The 18,585-nt window shown below is 42.1% G+C and overlaps 1 pseudogene; it reads left to right on the top strand.

The window, feature by feature from the left end:
• The first annotated feature begins 17,572 nt into the window (after positions 1–17,572).
• LOC121026001 (melanoma-associated antigen B16-like) lies at positions 17,573–18,204 on the top strand (annotated as a pseudogene).
• Positions 18,205–18,585: the final 381 nt, after the last annotated feature.

Genomic DNA, 18,585 nt, shown 5'->3' with positions numbered 1-18,585 from the left:
AAAAAAAAAAAAAAAACAATGACTTTGAGAATAGGGCCTTGCTGGCCCTGAAAGTATCCCCAGGGAACTAGGGTACCTGATACATTTTCTATAAAAGTAGTAGGGTGTCTGGACCTGGGGCCCTCATTTCCTTGTCCCTGTGAACTCTTAGGTCTGCATGAAATGCAGATGAGGAGGGCCTGAGCAGGGCCATCCAAAATGTGGGGCTCAACACTAGGGCCCTTTTTGACCAGGTCTAATGCCAGTACTGGCCACATACCAGAAAAGCAAAAGAGAAGAGAGGAGAAATATGGGAAAGGAGAGAAAGGGAGTTCATTTTAGTGCTTTTATTATTTCCACTCCATTTATTTTAATGTGGTCTCCTACCATGTTTCCACAACTTAAATTATTAAAAAAATGGCTGAGTTGAGTATTATCACAGAAGTGATATGGTCAAGACAGAAAAACAAATGGATATATATCATGTTCACAGAATGCTGTAAGCTTATCCAATTCTATACAAATATGTCTACACACACATACATACTGACCCTAACAGCTCACAAACTCAGTCACAAATATTATTTATTTATTTATTTATTTATTTATTTATTTATTTTAAGTGTATTTATTTTGAGAGAGAGAGAACCCCCGGGGGGGGGGGGGCAGGTAAAGAGAGAGGGGTACAGAGGATCCAAAGCAGGCTCTGTGCTGACAGCAGAGAGTCCAATGCAGGGCTCGAACCCACGAACTATGACATCATTACCTGAGCCAAAGTCAGACACTTAACTAACTGAGCCACCCAGGTGCCCCACAAGTATTTTTTAAATAGGATTATCCATTAACATATTTTCCCACTTAGCATTTGACCATTTTCTCATGTCAATCATTAACCTGAAATAGTTCCCCCAGCCCTCTACTTCCCACTCTTGCAGATTTCAGAAACCCCTGGTCCCAACACAAAGATATCTTCCTTCTCTAAAAAACCAAGACTTGGGGCGTCTGGGTGGCTCAGTCAGTTAGGCAGCCAACTTCAGCTCAGGTCATGATTTCACAGTCCGTGGGTTCGAGCCCCACATGGGGCTCTGTGCTGACAGCTCAGAGCCTGGAGCCTAGTTCGGATCCTCTCTCTCTCTCTCTCTCTCTCTCTCTCTCTCTCTCTGCCTCTCCCCCACTCACACTCTGTCTCTCCTTCAAAAACAAATATTTAAAAAATTTAAAATAAAAAAATAAAAATAAAAAACCCAGACTTTCCTCCCTCAGGCTTTTGACCTCTGCTGTTTCCTTCTTGATTCAGAGTCTTCCTCCCTGCTCTTCCTATTCCTATTTGGTTATTCTCTGCACCACACTTGATCATGCATTCCTGCTTCCTGACCCTGGATACCTCCATCACCCCTCTGTTTCTCCAGTCACCTGGGTTGAGCTCTATCTACTTCTCTTGTCCAAGTTGTAAATGACCTATGCTAGGAAGGTATGAAGTGTCTAAATGGGAATTTTATGGTCCTAACTCCATTTCAAATAAAAGCAATAAATGATTACTTTCTGTCCCTCCTAAAGATTCAACTAGCATTCTACTTTCTTTCAATCCTCCAAATATAATATAAAATGAACAGTTCTGAAGATGACAATTTTTTAAATCTACATTTAAAAAAATTAAAACATTGTATTTGTTAAAAATTCATTCTATGAAGATATAATTGCCCAGAATTTTTCAAAACTGACTGAAGATATCAAGCTATAGGATTAAGAACCCCTATAGACCTCAAGCAAGATAGACACAAAGAAAACCACACCTAGAAACAGACTAAAACTACTGAGAAAATTATAAAAATGCCAATGAAACACACACAAAAAAATCTCTAATACAATACACTATTTTTGTGGGCAAGAAGATTCACTATTACAATAATACAGACTTCCCCAAATAATCTATAAATTCAAAGCAATTTCAATCATACCCCAATAGGATATTTTGTACAATCTGACAAGCTGCTCCTAAGATGTACTATGAAAAACTATAGGGTCATGAAATGTGAAAAATATGAAAATATTCCTGAAAGAGAATAAAAGAGTTTTAAGTTATATCCATGCACAAAGTAAAACCTATTTCAGGGATGCCTGGGTAGCTCAGTTGGTTGAACGTCTAGCTCTTGATCTTGGCTCAGGTCATGATCTCATGGTTCCTGAGTTTGAGCTCCACACGAGGCTCTGCGCTGACAGTCCCGAGTCTGCTTGGGATTCTCTCTCTTTCCCTCTCTCTCTCTCTCAAAATAAATAAATAAGCTTAAAGAAACCCTTTATCATTTCAGTGCTATCATGTAGATCATGGAGAAAGGAAGAAATTTTAAAATTCTAATGGGCAATAGATTATCCATATGGAAAAAGGCAATAAAGTTGGAATCTCTTCACTACATGGAAACAAATTTCAGGTGGACTGTATTCTGTGAAAAGCAAGAGTTAAAGTATATAGAAAAAAATAAGACTAACTTATTAGGGTTAGTAAAGGATTTCTTAATTACAATATAAGAAGCACAAATTGTAAAGGATAGTCAAAATCAGCTGCATAATAATTTTAAAACTTTCAGTAATTAAATAAGAGTACTTAAAAGATTCAAGAAGTAGACCAAAAACTTGGAGAGGTATTTGTCCCACATTAACCAGAAAAAAAAAAGGTTACTATTCATAATGTATATTTTGTATAAACAGGCATTTTAGAGAAACATAAATGCCCCAAAACAACAAAAGAAGTGTTTACTCTTCCATGTACTCATGGAAAAGCCAGAATGAGATACCATTTTAAAAATTCATTGTGTAAAAGGCAATTTGGAAAAGAAAAATTTCAGCTTAGGAGTAAGGGCAGGCCTTTGAGGGAGCAGGAGTCCTGGAATCAAGGTTCAACAGCAGATTAAGCACTGTGTGGTGGAATCATAGGAGAGGCTTTAAAATTGCTCTTAATGATGGTCAGTGACGAGCAGAACCTTTGGAAACCTCACAGGTAACCACCAGCAGGCAAGCCCATTCATTGCAGTGAATGGAGGTCCATTCCAACTTTGCTTTGGAGACTGCAGAGAGAGGATCACAGCACAGGAGGTAGAGGGAGTATGTGCTCTCTTTCCACCTGTTCTCCTGGACTGGCAGGCCTCAGGGCAACAAGGTGAGGCAGTGAGGCTGGCCTATCTCTAGGAGAGCTAGGCTTGGAGTTGGAGCTCAGGCAAAATCATCATCCTCATCATCATCCTATCATCATCATCATGGTAGGAGAAAGAGAAGCTCAGGACAGAAAACCCAATGGGGATGGTGGGGCTCACACCAGTAACCCTAGGGAAGGAAGCTCCCACGACATGGCCCAGCAAACTGAAAGCAGAATATATGCCTGGAGACCAGGATGAAGAGGCACTTAATGCAGGCGGCATTACTGCCAGGCTGGGAGGCAAGGTATCGCATCTCAGCATCAAGAGAGTTTGAAGGACTCCGGGGAACCAGCTTTTCCGAGGTGAACCTAGGGAGAGAAGCAGGACTAAGGCCAGCTGGTCGAGGAGAAGGACGGCACTGTCGTTCTTACCTGTGTGGCATGGCTCGGGAGAATCAGGCCTGGTGTGTGTTCGTGGCTGAGAAGAGCTGGGTCTGGCGGGGATGCCTGGCTTCCACAGGCGGGGTTTGGTTTTGCTGGGCGGCTGCCAAATGCAGAGCCTGACTAAGGGGTGCGGCTTCCACGGGCAGGGCCTGGCAGGGATCCGTGGCCCTGAAGCACAGGGCCTGGGCATGATGTTGGACTCCAGACAGAAGCCTGAGAATGTCGTCTGCTGCTGGGCTAAGGTTTTGGAGAAGATGGCAGCAAAGGCTCAGAAATCTGAGTCCCGAAAGCTCCAGAAAACAGACAGTCCCCCAGAGAGGTGGGTGTCTAGGCAGGCTCTTCCTATTGGAGCGGCTTTTTGGCATGTTTTTTCCAAGCCTCGATCTGAGCTCATCCACTGACCAGGCCAATGCCCCTTGTGGATTTTTCTGTGACAGCTAGCTGCCCGGGTGCATGGTCTTGACTCTCGCCCTTCTCGGCCACCACAGGTATAAGGTCTGAACGGCAACTCTGGCAGCCTGCGAGGTCAGAACGCCTCATTGCAGGCACAGTTTATGCCGAGCAAGTCATGGAAATGGAGGCTTCAGTGGAAGCTTTCGTAACGCTGGGGAGCTCAGTGGTGCTGGGTCGCTGGAGACACGGAGAATCTCTGCAGCAAGATCTGGGTTGCCAGTCTTGCCGGCATCCGAGGTGCTAAAGGCGACCTCCTTCTTAAGTGCTCCCTCTGGCTACGTCACCCTGCAAGGATTCAAACTGCTGCTGCTTCTCTTCTCCTCCTCCTCCTCCTAATATGACCCGGAGGCCCAAATGCAAGTCTCTCTGAAACGGGAACACGGCGGCAAACACTACCTCAAGTAGAGCCGGGACTAGAGGAGCAAAGAAAGTGGGCGGGCCCTGGTGGAATCTTCGCTTCTGATTGGTGACCTGGATATCACATGACTTCTCATTTCCTGAGCCCGGGAACCCAGACCTATGTGGCAACAAACAGGAGCCGGGCAGCGCCCGGGAGTGGTCGCCGTGAGTTTCCTCAACTTTAAACATAGCCCTTAAAAGTGTGTGAGTGGGTGTAGGAGGGTGGGGCTCTGTATAAACAATCTGAGTGACCCCAAATCAGTGTCTCAGAACCATTCTCGTGGCTCAAACTCAAGAAATCACTTGAAGGAGGGGTGCCTTGGGTGGCTCAGTCAGATCAGTCACCAATTCTGCTCAGGTCATGATCTCACTGTGGTGGGACTGAGCCCCTGTTGGGCTCTGTGCTGACAGCACTGAACCTGCTTGGGATTCACTCTCCCTCTCCCTCTGCCCATCCCCTGCTCACACTCAGGCTCTGTCTCTGTCTCTTTCTCTCTCTCTCTCTCTCTCTCTCTCTGTCTCTCTCTCTCTCTCAAAATAAATAAACTTTAGGGGCCCCTGGGTGGCTCAGTTGGGTTAAGCCTGAGTTCTTGGTTTCAGTTCAGGTCATGATCTCCCTCTTCCTGAGTTCCAGCCCCAAGTATGGCTCAGGGCTTCTGGTGCAGAGCCTGTTTGAGGTTCTCTCTCTCTCTCTCTCTCTCTCTCTCTCTCTCTCTCTCTCTCCTTCTCTTTCTGCTCCTCGCCTGCTCTCTCTGTCTCTCTCAAAAATAAATAAATAAATTTAAAAAGAAAAAAACACTTGAAAGAAACCGCACACTGGTCAGAAAGAGATAATCCCCTAGATAGGTCACCCATATGGAATCTAGTCAAGACCCTGGGTGCATGGATGACCCCGGAGGGGAATGTCCTGAGACTCCTCCAGACATCTGAATCACCCCAGGCTGGGTTTAAAAGTTGGAGGGCACCTGAAAGAGGAGAAACAGGATGGGGCCCACACTGTGCTCAAAAAGTTTGGCACTGCTGCCTCCTGTAGTTCCTAGGCACCAGAAGGGAGTTAGACATTTTCTGGGAAGACTGTTTCTTCCTGCCTGTGCCTCAGAGGCACAGGCAAGAATTGACTGAGATTAAGAGTGATTCTGTCCTGGGGCGCCTGGGTGGCGCAGTCGGTTAAGCGTCCGACTTCAGCCAGGTCACGATCTCACGGTCCGTGAGTTCGAGCCCCGCGTTGGGCTCTGGGCTGATGGCTCAGAGCCTGGAGCCTGTTTCCGATTCTGTGTCTCTCTCTCTCTCTGCCCCTCGCCCGTTCATGCTCTGTCTCTCTCTGACCCAAAAATAAATAAACGTTGAAAAAAAAAATTAAAAAAAAAAAAAGAGTGATTCTGTCCTTAAATATTTATTAACATTTGTGTAAGTACATAGTAATCAAATGCATGCTAATTTATTTGGCCTAGTCTTCATTCTTGGCCACGCATGTCTAATTTCTGTTAATATAAATATGTTATGATGCACAGACTTGAAGTTGAGTATTTGGATATTTTAGTCATTACTATAAAAGGGTTGTATGTTCAGTTTCCAAAACAGAAAAAAGCAAATATAAGAAAACTTGCACTTAAATTTTCACACACCCATAGGTAACTACTAGAAATGGATTTGTTTTGTTGTTGTTGTTTATTTTTGTTGGTGGTGGTGGTGTGTTTTTTTTTTTTTGCAAATATTTAATTATATGTTGGCAGAATGGTCATTTATATATATTTCATAGTTGTTTTGCTCTGTTTTATAAAAATGGAATTATTTATCCACAAATATTGTTTTGTAACCTCTGTTTTGGATCCAGAAAACACCCTTTCCATGTCAATAAATAAATTTACACAAGGGCATTTTGTAACTAGAAAATATTTATTTATAGAGGAAGCCTACATTTTCAAGCATTGTTACATTGCCAACATTTATTTTGTTTTCAATTTTGCACTCTATCACTGTGAGTCACATCCTTCTTGCTAAAATTTGTTCATATCCTAAGTTTATTCTTATTGTGGATAAATTCCCAGAAGTGGAAATTCTTGGTATAAGGCCAGGCACATTTCTAATTTTTTGATAAAAATATTGGCAAGCAGATCTCCTGAAAGTCACTGTTATAACAATTTTGACAAAATGGAATGAAAGGTTTAGTGGAATGGATGAGCAACTGGAAATACGACACAATCAGAATGGAATGGTACTTGGAATTATTAAATAATAAGGAATAAACAATGGGTTTTAAATGTAATGCAGAGTGGGGTGAAATGAAAACTGGTTGCAGAGGAAACTTGAATAAAATGAGGCATAGAATATGGACTTGAACAGGATATGAAATGGAAAATTGAAGAGGATGGAAATTGAATGGAATATAATGGGAAAATGGAATGGAAAGGAGGATGGAAATAAATATCTAATGGCACACAGAATAAAAGATATAATGTCATATGAGAAAAGGAATAGAATGGAATATGGAGTGAAATAAATTTTTAAAGAAAAGGAAGGAAAGTGGAATTAAAATAGGAAGGAATATAGAATGGAACTGAAATGCAATGGCATGAAATAAATGGACTATGAAATATGCACTACAGATTTGAAGATAGCAGACAGAATAGAAAAAAAAGAAATGGAATTTGGAATGAAATATAGAATACAATTTTTTGAAGGATGAAATAGAAATTGACTAAGAATGGAATGTCACATGGAAAACAAAATACTGATGAAACAGTATGGACTAAAATGAAAAATAAATTAATAGGATGCGTTTCAATCAGTTTCTGCTCTACAACAGGGTGTTGTGAAACAATATTTTATTATGCTCATAGATTCTATACTTCTGGAATTCAGACGGGGCTTGTCTCTTCCTATCTGGGCCCTCAGCTGATAAAATTTGAATGGATGTGAGGTCATGAGGTAAGAATAGTAATCTTACTACCTTTCAAATTTTCCTTTGGTTTCCTCTTGTAGCATTTCCAAGATTTTTAAATTTTTTAAATTTATTTTGAGAGAGAGAAAGAGATAGAGTGAGAGCAGGAGAGGGGCAGAGATAGAGGGAGAGAGAGAATCCTAAGCAGGCTCTGCAATGTCAGCATGAAACCCGACATGGGGCTTGAACCCACAAACCGTGAGATCGTGACCTGAGCTGAAACCAAAAGTTGGATGTTTAACCAACTGAGCCACCCAGGCTCCCTGATTTCCAGGATTTATAGTGTTTTTGGCAAGAAAGACAATGAGAAACAGATTTATACTATCTGATCCAGACTGGAAGTTTTATTTCACTTAAAAAATTTTTTTTGATGTTTAATTTTTTTTTGACAGAGAGAGACAGACCAAAAGCAGGGAAGTTTTAATTCACTTTAAAAAAATTTTTTTTCAATGTTTTTTTTTTGACAGAGAGAGAGAGTACAAGCAGGGCAGTGGCAAAGAGAGGGAGACACAGAATCCAAAGCAGGCAGCACAGAGTGCAATGTGGGGCTTGAACTCTTGAATTATGAAATCATGACCTGAGCTGAAGTCGGATGCTCAACCAACTGAGCTACCTAGATGCCCCTTTAATTCACTTAAAAAAAAATAATACAGGGGCGCCTGGGTGGCTCAGTTGGTCAAGCGTCCAGCTTCAGCTCGGGTCATGATCTCGCGGTTTGTGAGTTTGAGCCCCGCATCGGGCCCCGCGTGGTCAGGCTCTGTGCTGAGACCTTGGAGCCTGGAGCCTGCTTCCGATTCTGTGTCTCCCTCTCTCTCTGCCCCTCCCCTGTTCATGCTCTGTCTCTCTCTGTCTCAAAAATAAATAAAACATTTAAAAAAAATTTTTTAATAAAAAAATAATACACTTTATTTGCAGAGATGTTTAAGTTCACAGAAAAATTGAGGGGAAAGAACAGAGTTCACATATAGCCCCTGTCTGCACCTATGCACAGCCAACCCCACTATCAATATCCCCAACCAGAGTGGTACATTTGTTACAATCAAGTAACCTACATTAACACATTGTTGTCACTCAAAACCCTTAGGCTACCTCACAGTTCTATATTGGTGTATATTCTATGGGTTTTGACAAATGTGTAATGACTTGAATCTACCATTATAGTATGCTACAGAATAGTTTCACTGCCCTAAAAATCCTGAGTTCCATCTATGTATCCTTCCCTCCTCCTAATCCGACCTTTAGGACCTTTAGAATCACCGACCTTTTTACTGTCTCCATGGTTTAGTCTTTTTCAGAATGCTATATCATTTGAATCATAATGCATATGGCCTTTTCGTATTGGCCTCTTGTACTTGGAAATATACATTTAAGGTTCCTCCAGGTCTTTTCCAAGCTTAGTAACTTCTTTTTTTTTAGCACTGAATAATATAATATTCCACTGTCTGAATGTACCACAGTACCTACTGAAGGACATCTTGGTTGCTTCCAAGTTGTAGCAAACATGAATAAACCTTCTATAAACATCCATGTGAAAGTTTTAGTGTGGACATAAATTTTCAACTAATTTGGGTAAATACCAAGGAGTGGGATTGCTAGATGATATGGTAAGGGTAGGTTTCATTTTGTAAGAAACCACCAAAGTATCTTACAAAGTGGCTGTACCATTTTGCATTTTCACCAGCAATGACTAGGAGTTCCTCTTGATCCACATCATCTCTAGCATTTGGTGGTACAGTTTTGGATTTTTACCATTCTAATAGGTATATAGTGGGTCCCAATTCACTTTTAAATACAGACAGCCTTCATTAAAGCAGAACTGTTACAGAAATGAAATCAAATGTAAATGAGAACTAAAATGTGCCAGAGAAAAAGAGCATTAGGAAGCACAGACGTCTGAGTCTATAAGTCTTTTGTGAAATTCCTTGAGGCTATTCACAGCCAAACTTCAAAGTTGAACCAGGAAGGAGTAATGTCTGAGATCTTAAAGTTTCATTTATCCCATTAGGGAGAAAAAGCCATGTACAGCCTCTATTGGAAGGTGTAGAAAGCACACTGGAAGAAGTTTGGAATTTTCTCTTAAAATTCATAAACAGAGCTGGAACTAAGTTGTATGAAACATTAAAGGTGGAGAAAGCAAATGCAAATAGATACCTGGGCACAGTTGTATGGACTGCACATATTTGGTAACACCCATATCTTTTTGAAAATAAACAAAAACTTTTATTAAGACATTTTTCTTGGGGGCCTGGGTAGCTCAGTCAGTTGAGTGCCCAACTTCGGCTTAGGTCATGATCTCATGGGTCATGATTCTAGCCCCACGTCGGGTTCTCTGCTGACAGCTCGGAGCCTGGAGCCTGCTTCAGATTCTGTGTCTCTGTCTCTCTCTGCCCCTTCCCCACTTGCATGCTGTCTGTCTCTCAAAAATTAGTAAACATTAAACAAAATAATATGTGTGTGTATCTTTAAAAGACCTTTTCTTTACTATAAGAATCTCAATCCTCCAACAATTCATTCAAATTAAGTTCACTCTTCTTTTATGCCTAGAGAGTCCAAGGAGGGCATTCCTGTGTTTTCACCACATAAATCCCAGTGATATTTCTTCAATCAACAGTTGGATCTGTACTGGTTAGGAGTAAAGAATAGGTCAGTAGGCAATCTTTTTATGTTTATTTATTTTTGATACAGAGAGAGACAGAGCATGAACGGGGGAGGGTCACAGAGAGAGGGAGACACAGAATCTGAAACAGGCTCCAGGCTCTGAGCTGTCAGCACAGAGCCCGACACCGGGCTCGAACCCATGGACCGTGAGATCGTGACCTGAGCCGAAGTCGGACGCTTAACTGACCAAGCCACCCAGGCGCCCCAGTCAGTAGGGAATCTTGAGACAGTTATGGAGAATAGGAGAAGAAAGTATTTGACTCACCTCACAGGTGATATTAATTTGGGGAAACAGGGCTTCGTCTTTCATCTTTCCTGTCTTTCGAGTAGATTGGGCTCCACAGAGAAAACCTCAAGCTCTGTTTCTTTCTCTTTCTTTTTTCTTTTTCCTTTTTTTCCTTTTGGCTGGTAAAACAGACAGAGTCTGATTTCAGGTTGCCTGAGTGTGCATCCTAGTTTTACCTTTTTTTTTAATGTTTATTTATTTATTTTGAGAGAGAGAGAGGGTGTGAGCAAGCTGAGGACGGGGTCAGAAAGAGAGAGAGAGAGAGAGAGAGAGAAAGAAAGAATTCCTAGCAGGCTCTGCACTGTCAGCACAGAGCCCAATGTGGGGCTTAAACCCAAGAACCATGAGATCATGACCTGAGCCAAAATCAAGAGTCGGGCACTCAACCGACTGAGCCACCCAGGCACCCCCATAGTTTTACCTTTTAAAAATACCAACCTGGGGGCACCTGGGTGGCGCAGTCGGTTAAGCGTCCGACTTCAGCCAGGTCACAATCTCGTGGTCCGGGAGTTCAAGCCCCGCGTCAGGCTCTGGGCTGATGGCTCGGAGCCTGGAGCCTGTTTCCGATTCTGTGTCTCCCTCTCTCTCTGCCCCTCCCCCGTTCATGCTCTGTCTCTCTCTGTCCCAAAAAAAATAAATAAACGTTGAAAAAAAAATTAAAAAAAAATAAATAAAAATACCAACCTGAATATTGGAAAGACAGGCACCTGCAGAAAGATACAGCAGCCAAGATCTGCTTCCCAATCACGGACTTTCTCTTTAGGAATCCCACTAAGTTCTCAGGGTAAAGAGCCAAGAAAGATCGCTCCTTGCTCTGTCAGAGGGAAGGGAGAGTAACCATTAGTACATATCCCCTTAACCTCCTCCATAAAAAAGATCTACTCTCCAGGGTAAATTACTTGCCCAGAGCACAATTCTAAAATTATTTCCAGTCTGGGAAATGGAATTCCTCCCCTATAGCCTTTCTGGCCTCACTGAAAGGGGAAGAAGGGAACAACAGTCAGCTCGGAACAGGGCTTTTATTTTATTTTTTTTTTAATTTTTTTTTAACGTTTTATTTATTTTTGAGACAGAGAGAGACAGAGCATGAACGGGGGAGGAGCAGAGAGAGAGGGAGACACAGAATTGGAAGCAGGCTCCAGGCTCTGAGCCATCAGCCCAGAGCCCGACGCAGGGCTCGAACTCACGGACTGCGAGATCGTGACCTGAGCCGAAGTCGGCCGCCCAACCGACTGAGCCACCCAGGCGCCCCGGAACAGGGCTTTTAAAAAATAGATCAGGGATGTGGGGCAGGCAGCATCTGGGCGGCTCAGTCGGTTAGGCGTCTGGCTCTTGATTCAGGCTCAGGTCATGATCTCACAGTTCATGGGGAGCACCACATGGGGCTTTGTGCTGACAGCAGGGAGCCTGTTTGGGATTCTCTTTCTCCCTGTCTCTCTGCCCCACCCCCATTTGCATGCTGCACACACAAACGCATGCTCTCTCTCTCTCTCAAAATAAATAAATATAGTTAAAAAAATTTTTTTTAATTTTCAGAAATGTTGCAACCTTGGAAAGGAGTAGCAGGAATGAGGCAAACATGATACGCCACTGGAGGAGGGATAGAGACTGTCGTGAATACCACAGCACTAAGACAATGGTCCTCTAAAAGACTGAGATTTAATCAGAAGGTTATGAACAGATGAACATGAGGGAAGGGAAACAAAAATAATATAAAAACAGGGAGGGGGACAAACCATAAGAGACTCTTAAATACAGAGAACTGAGGGTTACTGAAGGGGCTGTGGGTGGCGGGATGGGCTAAATGGGTAAGGGGCATGAAGGAAGATACTTGCTGGGATGAGCACTGGGTGTTATACATAGGGAATGAATCACTGGAATCTACTCCTGAAATCATTATTGCACTATATGCTAACTCACGTGGATGTACATTTTAAATAAATAATAAATAAATATTCAAGAAAGCCAAAAAAAAAAAAAACAAAAAAACAACAACACTATGGAACGCTTCCTGTCTCCCTCACCTACCACCACACCAACAAGTCTCCAATATAGTAATAATATTGGGTAACAGTTGAAAAAGCTGCAAGAAAGAGACTCTCCCTGAGGAACAGTACATAGAGAAGCCCTAAAGCCAAGATGGGAGACCAAAATAAGGACATTAGAGGAATTTGAAGCTTCTAGTACCCATAGCTACAAGGAACATTAAATTTAACACAGCTCTCCTCTTAGCCAGACTAATATAAATCCTCACACTAAAGGCCTATTTACCCAAGTTTTATTACCCAATACATTTACATTTCAATACACAAAAAATTACAAAGCATACCAAAAGGTGAGAAAGAAAAACAGTCTGAAGAGACAAAACTGAAGGGGTTCAGGACAGCCACCCCAAAAATATGCCACTTTGGCATGTGGATTATTTTGAGCTGAAGGCATGTGAGACCCTGGGAGTTCAGGAGAAACTTTTCCCCTACCTTAACCACACAGAAGAATCTAAATTAGGGGTCTTTCCCAGAATCAGGGTTATTAATGGAGATAAATTTTATCTGAGTGACCCAAATGTATGGCAAGGCAAATATCTAATTACCAAACATTTGCTCTTCTTATTGCCTTGTGAATTGTATTCCTTTCCTCTGAAGTCCCAGACCTCTACCCCTTCTCCTTGGTTCAGGATGACATATATATCTCATTTTGCCTGAATGACTTTGAAATTTCTAGGTCTGTTTGTATTCCTGGTACATACACTATTAAATTTGTTTTTCTCCTGTTAATCTAATGTCAATTTGATTCTTTTTTTATTTTTTATTTTAGAGAGAGAGAGAGAGAGAGAGAGGGAGTGGGAGAGGGAGGCAGAGGAAGAGAGAATCTTAAGCAGGCTCCATACTCAGCATGGAGCCCACAGGGAGGTCTATCCCACAACCCTGGAATCATGACCTGAGTCAAAATCAAGAGTTAGAAGCTCCACCAATGGAGCCACCCAGGTACACCCTGTCAATTTGATTCTTAGTCTAGCTAGAAGGACCTTTGAAGGCACAAGAATTCTTACTCCACAAAAGAGCAAATTATCACAACCATATTCACACATGATATAGGTGTTGAAATTATGAAACAATTTAATATGAGTAATATATTAAGGTCTTTAATGGGCAAAGTAGATAACACACAAGAACAAATGTATGATGTACTCAGAGAGATAGAAACTCTAAGAAAAGAATCAAAAACGAATTCTAGAAATCAAAAACACAGAAACAAAAAGGAAAAATGCCCTTGACTGGCTCATTAGTACACTCAACATATCTGAGGGAAAATTTTAAGATTCATCAACAGAAACTTCCCCAAGTGAAATGCAAAGAAAACTTTAAAAGGGGGAGAAAAATAGAACAGAAATTAAAATAATTTAAAAATAAGTAAAAATGAAAATAGAACTTCTCAAAATCTGCTGGCTATAGCTATGCAACAATGCATATGGAAATTTATAGTAAAATGTATATATAAGAACACAAGAAAGATCTAAAATCAACAAGCTAAGTTTCCACCTTAGGAAATGAGAAAGCAGAGCAAATTAAAGCAAGGAGAAGAAGAACTGAGGTAATAAAAATGAAAGCAGAAATCAACAACATTGAAAATAGGAAAATAGAGAAAAATCAATGAAACCAAAAGCTGATTCTTTTTAAAAGACCATTAGGGGAGCCTGGGTGGCTCAGTCAGTTAAGTGTCTGACTTCCACTCAGGTCATGATCTCGTGGTTTGTGAGTTCCGAGCCCCACAATGGGCTCTGTGCTGTCAGGTCAGAGCCTGGAGCCTGCTTCAGATTCTGTGTCTCCGTCTCTCTCTCTCTGCCCTCTCCTGCTCACGCTCTGTCATTCTCGAAAATGAATAAACATTTTAAAAAAAAACATCACTAAATTGATAAGAAAATATCAGACAAATCTCAACTGAGGAACATTATACAAAATACTTGACAAGTTCTCCTCTCCACTGTCATGGTTGTTCAAAACAAGAAAAGCCTGAGGAACTATCACAGCTAATGAAGAGTCTAAGGAGACATGACTAACTGGTATCCTAGATGGAATCCTGGAGTACATAAAGAACATTCAGTAAAAACTAAGGAAATCTGGAAGAAGTGTGGACTTCATATAATAATGTATGAATATTGGTTCATTAATTGTGACAAGCATACTAATGGAAGATATGAATAATAGAGAAAACCAGCTATAGCATATGTATATGAGAAATCTCTGTACTATCATCACATCTTCTCTGTAGGTCTAAAACTTTCATAAAATAAAGATTTATTAAATGAAAGACTAAAAATTAGCTATTACTGGAAATCCACTTGTTACATTTACAGAAAAATGTTTCTGTATTTCAACTTTTGGGCTTCATATATAATTCTCATGAACAATATTTAGACTGCCAATTATATATCTCAACACTCTCACCACTCCAAAACAAAATTTTCAGACAGTTATGCATTCATTTTAATTATAAGCTTAGTCATTTATTTGATTTTTCAAATAAAGAAAAATGCTATATAGTGAGTGCCTGTAAAGTCTGGAAATATTGGCAAATATATAAAATGCCATTGAGGACACATTCCATATGGAAAATATTAGTGAAATAATGTTATCTGAGTTTGCAGACTTTAGGGCCACTCTGAAGATTGATATAGAACATGCTTTGATACATTACTAATGAGGGGGAGAAAATTGAAAATATGTACTTTATTACTATATATTTCTTTAATTTTTTTAATGTTTATTTATTTTTGAAGGAGAGAGAGACAGAGTGTGAGCAGGGGTGGGGCAGAGAGAAAGGGAGACACAGAATCCGAAGCAGGCTCCAGGCTCTGAACTTTCGGCACAAAGCCAGATGCAGGACTCGAACTCACAAGCTGTGAGAACATGACCTGAGCTGAAGTCGGACGCCCAATGGACTGAGCCACCCAGGTGCCCCCTATTTATTATTATACTTATGTAACAGTCATAAGCACATTTCTATCCATTCAGAATACATTTGTAAGAAGGTTATATAGTGGTGGGAATGAGGGAGGAGACTGAAGATAAGAGACAATTTTGTTATGACTGTTATATTTGGAATTATTATAGTGAGGACATAGTCATTGAGCATCACTTCAATATTTTAACTTATCAGTAACAAATCACTTGCAAAACACTCCACCCCTCACTCTAATGCTTCAGTCATTCTGAGTACAAGGATGGAAACAGCTGATGTCAGTGTGAGTGCTTCTTCTGGCACAAACTGTGTGATCTTGGACATATCACCACCTCCCTGTGCTCCACGCTCCCCATCCATAAAATGACAATTTCTAAGGTTTTTTCTTACTTTCCTATTCAATTATTTATCAAGTGATTACAAGTCAGAAGTCAGATAAGAGCATGATCCACCCAGTGGGCCTATGCTGATTGTTATAGCTGGTAACTGTAGATTATGTGATTAGATTAGATTACATCATATTACATTGTAATGTTTCCAGTACATTACATCACAAGATTTCCAAGGGATATGGACAAAACTACCTTAAAAAAATATGTCTACATGAGTCTCTATCCTGTAGAAAGTAAATCTTTTAGAAGAAAGATTCCCAAGACTTTAAGTCTGGCTGGAGAAGAGACCTCCAATGAAAAGGGTGTGTGTGTGTGTGTGTGTGTGTGTGTGTGTGTGTGTGTGTGTGTGTGTGTGTGTCTTCTCTGACAGCCCAGCAGTGATTCTGGACAAATGTATTCTGTTGCAGCTTCCTCAACAAAAATCTAGCCTGGGACTCAGACTCAATCTCTAAGAGAGTTGTAGTCTGACAAATGTGCACAGATTGATTACTTCCTTAATCATTCAAGGCATCTTAATTGAGGAAGAAATTAATCAACAGAACTGTGGCTGAGAGAAGGACACTGAATGAGAGCTGAAGGTGGCCACGAACTCTAGAAGAGAGAGAGCCCTGAAGAGCCACGCCCCAGCTATCAGCCCTGAGGTCTGGAATTACTGTCAGACTGAGGCACCCCCTCATTTCTTGTGGGGGCAGGGTGAGGATCTCAGGGAAATGAGGATCTCGCTCCAGGGATGGGTCCCAGTTAGGCAGAGAGAAAAGTCCTAGGCCTACAAGTACAGCTGAGGACTTGGACCAAGGATTGAGGGAACTGTCCACCTCCAGAAAAGAGAAAGAGCCACACCTCTCCTGTCAGCCTTGGAAAGCTTTACAGAGATGGACACAAGTGGTGCCCCTGAGTTTCTCCTCAGGAGTCGCAGGCCTCAGGGTTGTGGAGGCCTGGTCCAAGGGAGTAGCCTCAGGTCTGCAAATAGAAGATTCCCAGGTTCTGTCAGAGTTCACGTGAGGATCTTAATTATGATTAATTAAGGAGAAGTGAGGCCTGGCCTGAGGGGGCTTGGCCTCAGGTTAACAGAGGGGAAGTGACCTAGCACCTTGCAGGGGTCAAGGTGAATGCTCTGAGGACTGAGGGGACCACCCACCCCAGGTCCCACCCCTGCTGTTAGACTGAGGAAGCTCTGGGTAAATCTGTTATTAGGCATTCCCTGACTTCTTACTCAGGGGTCTCAGATTAGAGATTGCTTTAGTCTAAGGGGAGCAGCCCTAGTACAGGAGAGAAATGTTCCTATCCATGCCAGGAGTCAAGGTGAAGACCCGTAGTGAGGGCTAAGATGACACACCTCAGAAAAGAAGGGACCCCATAGAACTTCACCCTCGCCTGCCCTACCATAAGCCCTAAGAATGTTCAGTCTGAGATTGGCTGGCTTCACCCTGAGGAGCCTTATCACTTCTTCTATCAGGTTATTATGAAACGGGTGGTTCAGGACAGGCAACCTGTGAGGCTCTAGAGCACTGCCCTCAGGAGAAGACCTGTGGAGACAGCGTCCATAAGAACTGTTATGGTTAAGTTTGCCATATCCTCCATCTGTCTCCTAGGCTGTGGGCCTTCTTTGCCCACCCTCCTGGTGATGTTCCAGTGTGCTACCACCAACACCAGTCATCATGCCTCATGGGATAAGAGTCCATACTTCCCACACGAGCAAGATTTCAGGTTTATGATGAGACCCAGGGCCTGGAGGGTGCACAGGTTCCAGTGGCTGAGAATGAGGCTGCTTCCTCCTCCTCTTTGCTGATCCCCTGCCCCATGGAGGAGATTTCTACTCCTGGGACACACAGTAAGTACTTCCCAGGGTCCTCAGAGTTCCTACTCCTCTTCCACTGTCATCACAGCCATCTCACTGAGCAAAACCAGATGAGAGCTCCAGCAGCCAAGAGATGGAAAACCCAAGTACTTTGCAATCCCTGCCAGACACTGAGAACTTGCCCATAAATCCTATAGGTGAACACGTGGAATTGTTAGTCAATTTCCTGCTGCTCTAGTATCAAATGAATGAGCCCATCAGAAAAGCAGACATGCAGAAGAATGTCATCAAAAAGTACAAAGGTCACTTCCCTGAGATCCTCAGGAGAGCCTCCGAGTGCACAGAACTGGTCTCTGGCATTGATGTGAAGGAAGTGAACCCCACCAGCCACTGCTATGCTCTTGTTAATAAACTGGACCTCACCTAGGATGGAAGGCTGAGTGGTGAAGAGGGCATGTCCAAGACTGGCCTCCTGATAATTATCCTGGGAGCTATCTCCTTCAAAGGCAAGGATGTAACTGAGGAGGAAAACTGGGAATTGCTGAATATGACGAGTATTTATTCTGGGAAAAAGCACTTTGTCTTTAAGAACCCAATAGTTTCATCAGAAGCTTGGGGAAAGAAAAGTACCTGGAATACCAGCAGGTGCCCAATAGTGATCCTCCGCACTATAAATTCCTGTGGAGCCCAAGGGCCCCTATTGAAACCAGAATGATGAAAGTGCTAGAGTTTTTGGCCAAGATCCATTGGAACAGACAACCCTAGGTGCTTCCAATTCCAGTATGTGGAGGCTTTGAGAGATGAGGAAGAGAGAGGCTGGACCACAGTTGGAGCCAGAGCTGGCAGTATTGCCATGTTCCATTGCCATGGAACCCTGCATGTTTACTGCATGTTCCAGTGCCAGATCCTGCAGCTCCTCCCACCCCTAGTGAGGTTGGAGGCAGATTCTTCACTTGGTTGTTGAAGAGGGAAGTCAACGTTTGAAATAGTGAAAGGCAGGAGTGGGATTGGAGGAAAACATTATATAACATCTGTGTGTTCCTATTGTACATGGGTGACTGGGAGATTTATACCCTTCTTTGGTATTTTTCAAATGTTACTTCTTTTATAGGAAGTTTGATTAGCTTAAGAATCTAAGTTTATAAA

The sequence above is a fragment of the Herpailurus yagouaroundi genome, unplaced genomic scaffold, assembly GCF_014898765.1.
Source record: "Herpailurus yagouaroundi ecotype Mexico unplaced genomic scaffold, PumYag 67793, whole genome shotgun sequence".
In the NCBI taxonomy this organism is placed as follows: domain Eukaryota; kingdom Metazoa; phylum Chordata; class Mammalia; order Carnivora; family Felidae; genus Herpailurus; species Herpailurus yagouaroundi.
The sequence above is the reverse complement of the archived record's forward strand: the minus strand, read 5'-3'. Positions and strand labels throughout refer to the sequence as shown.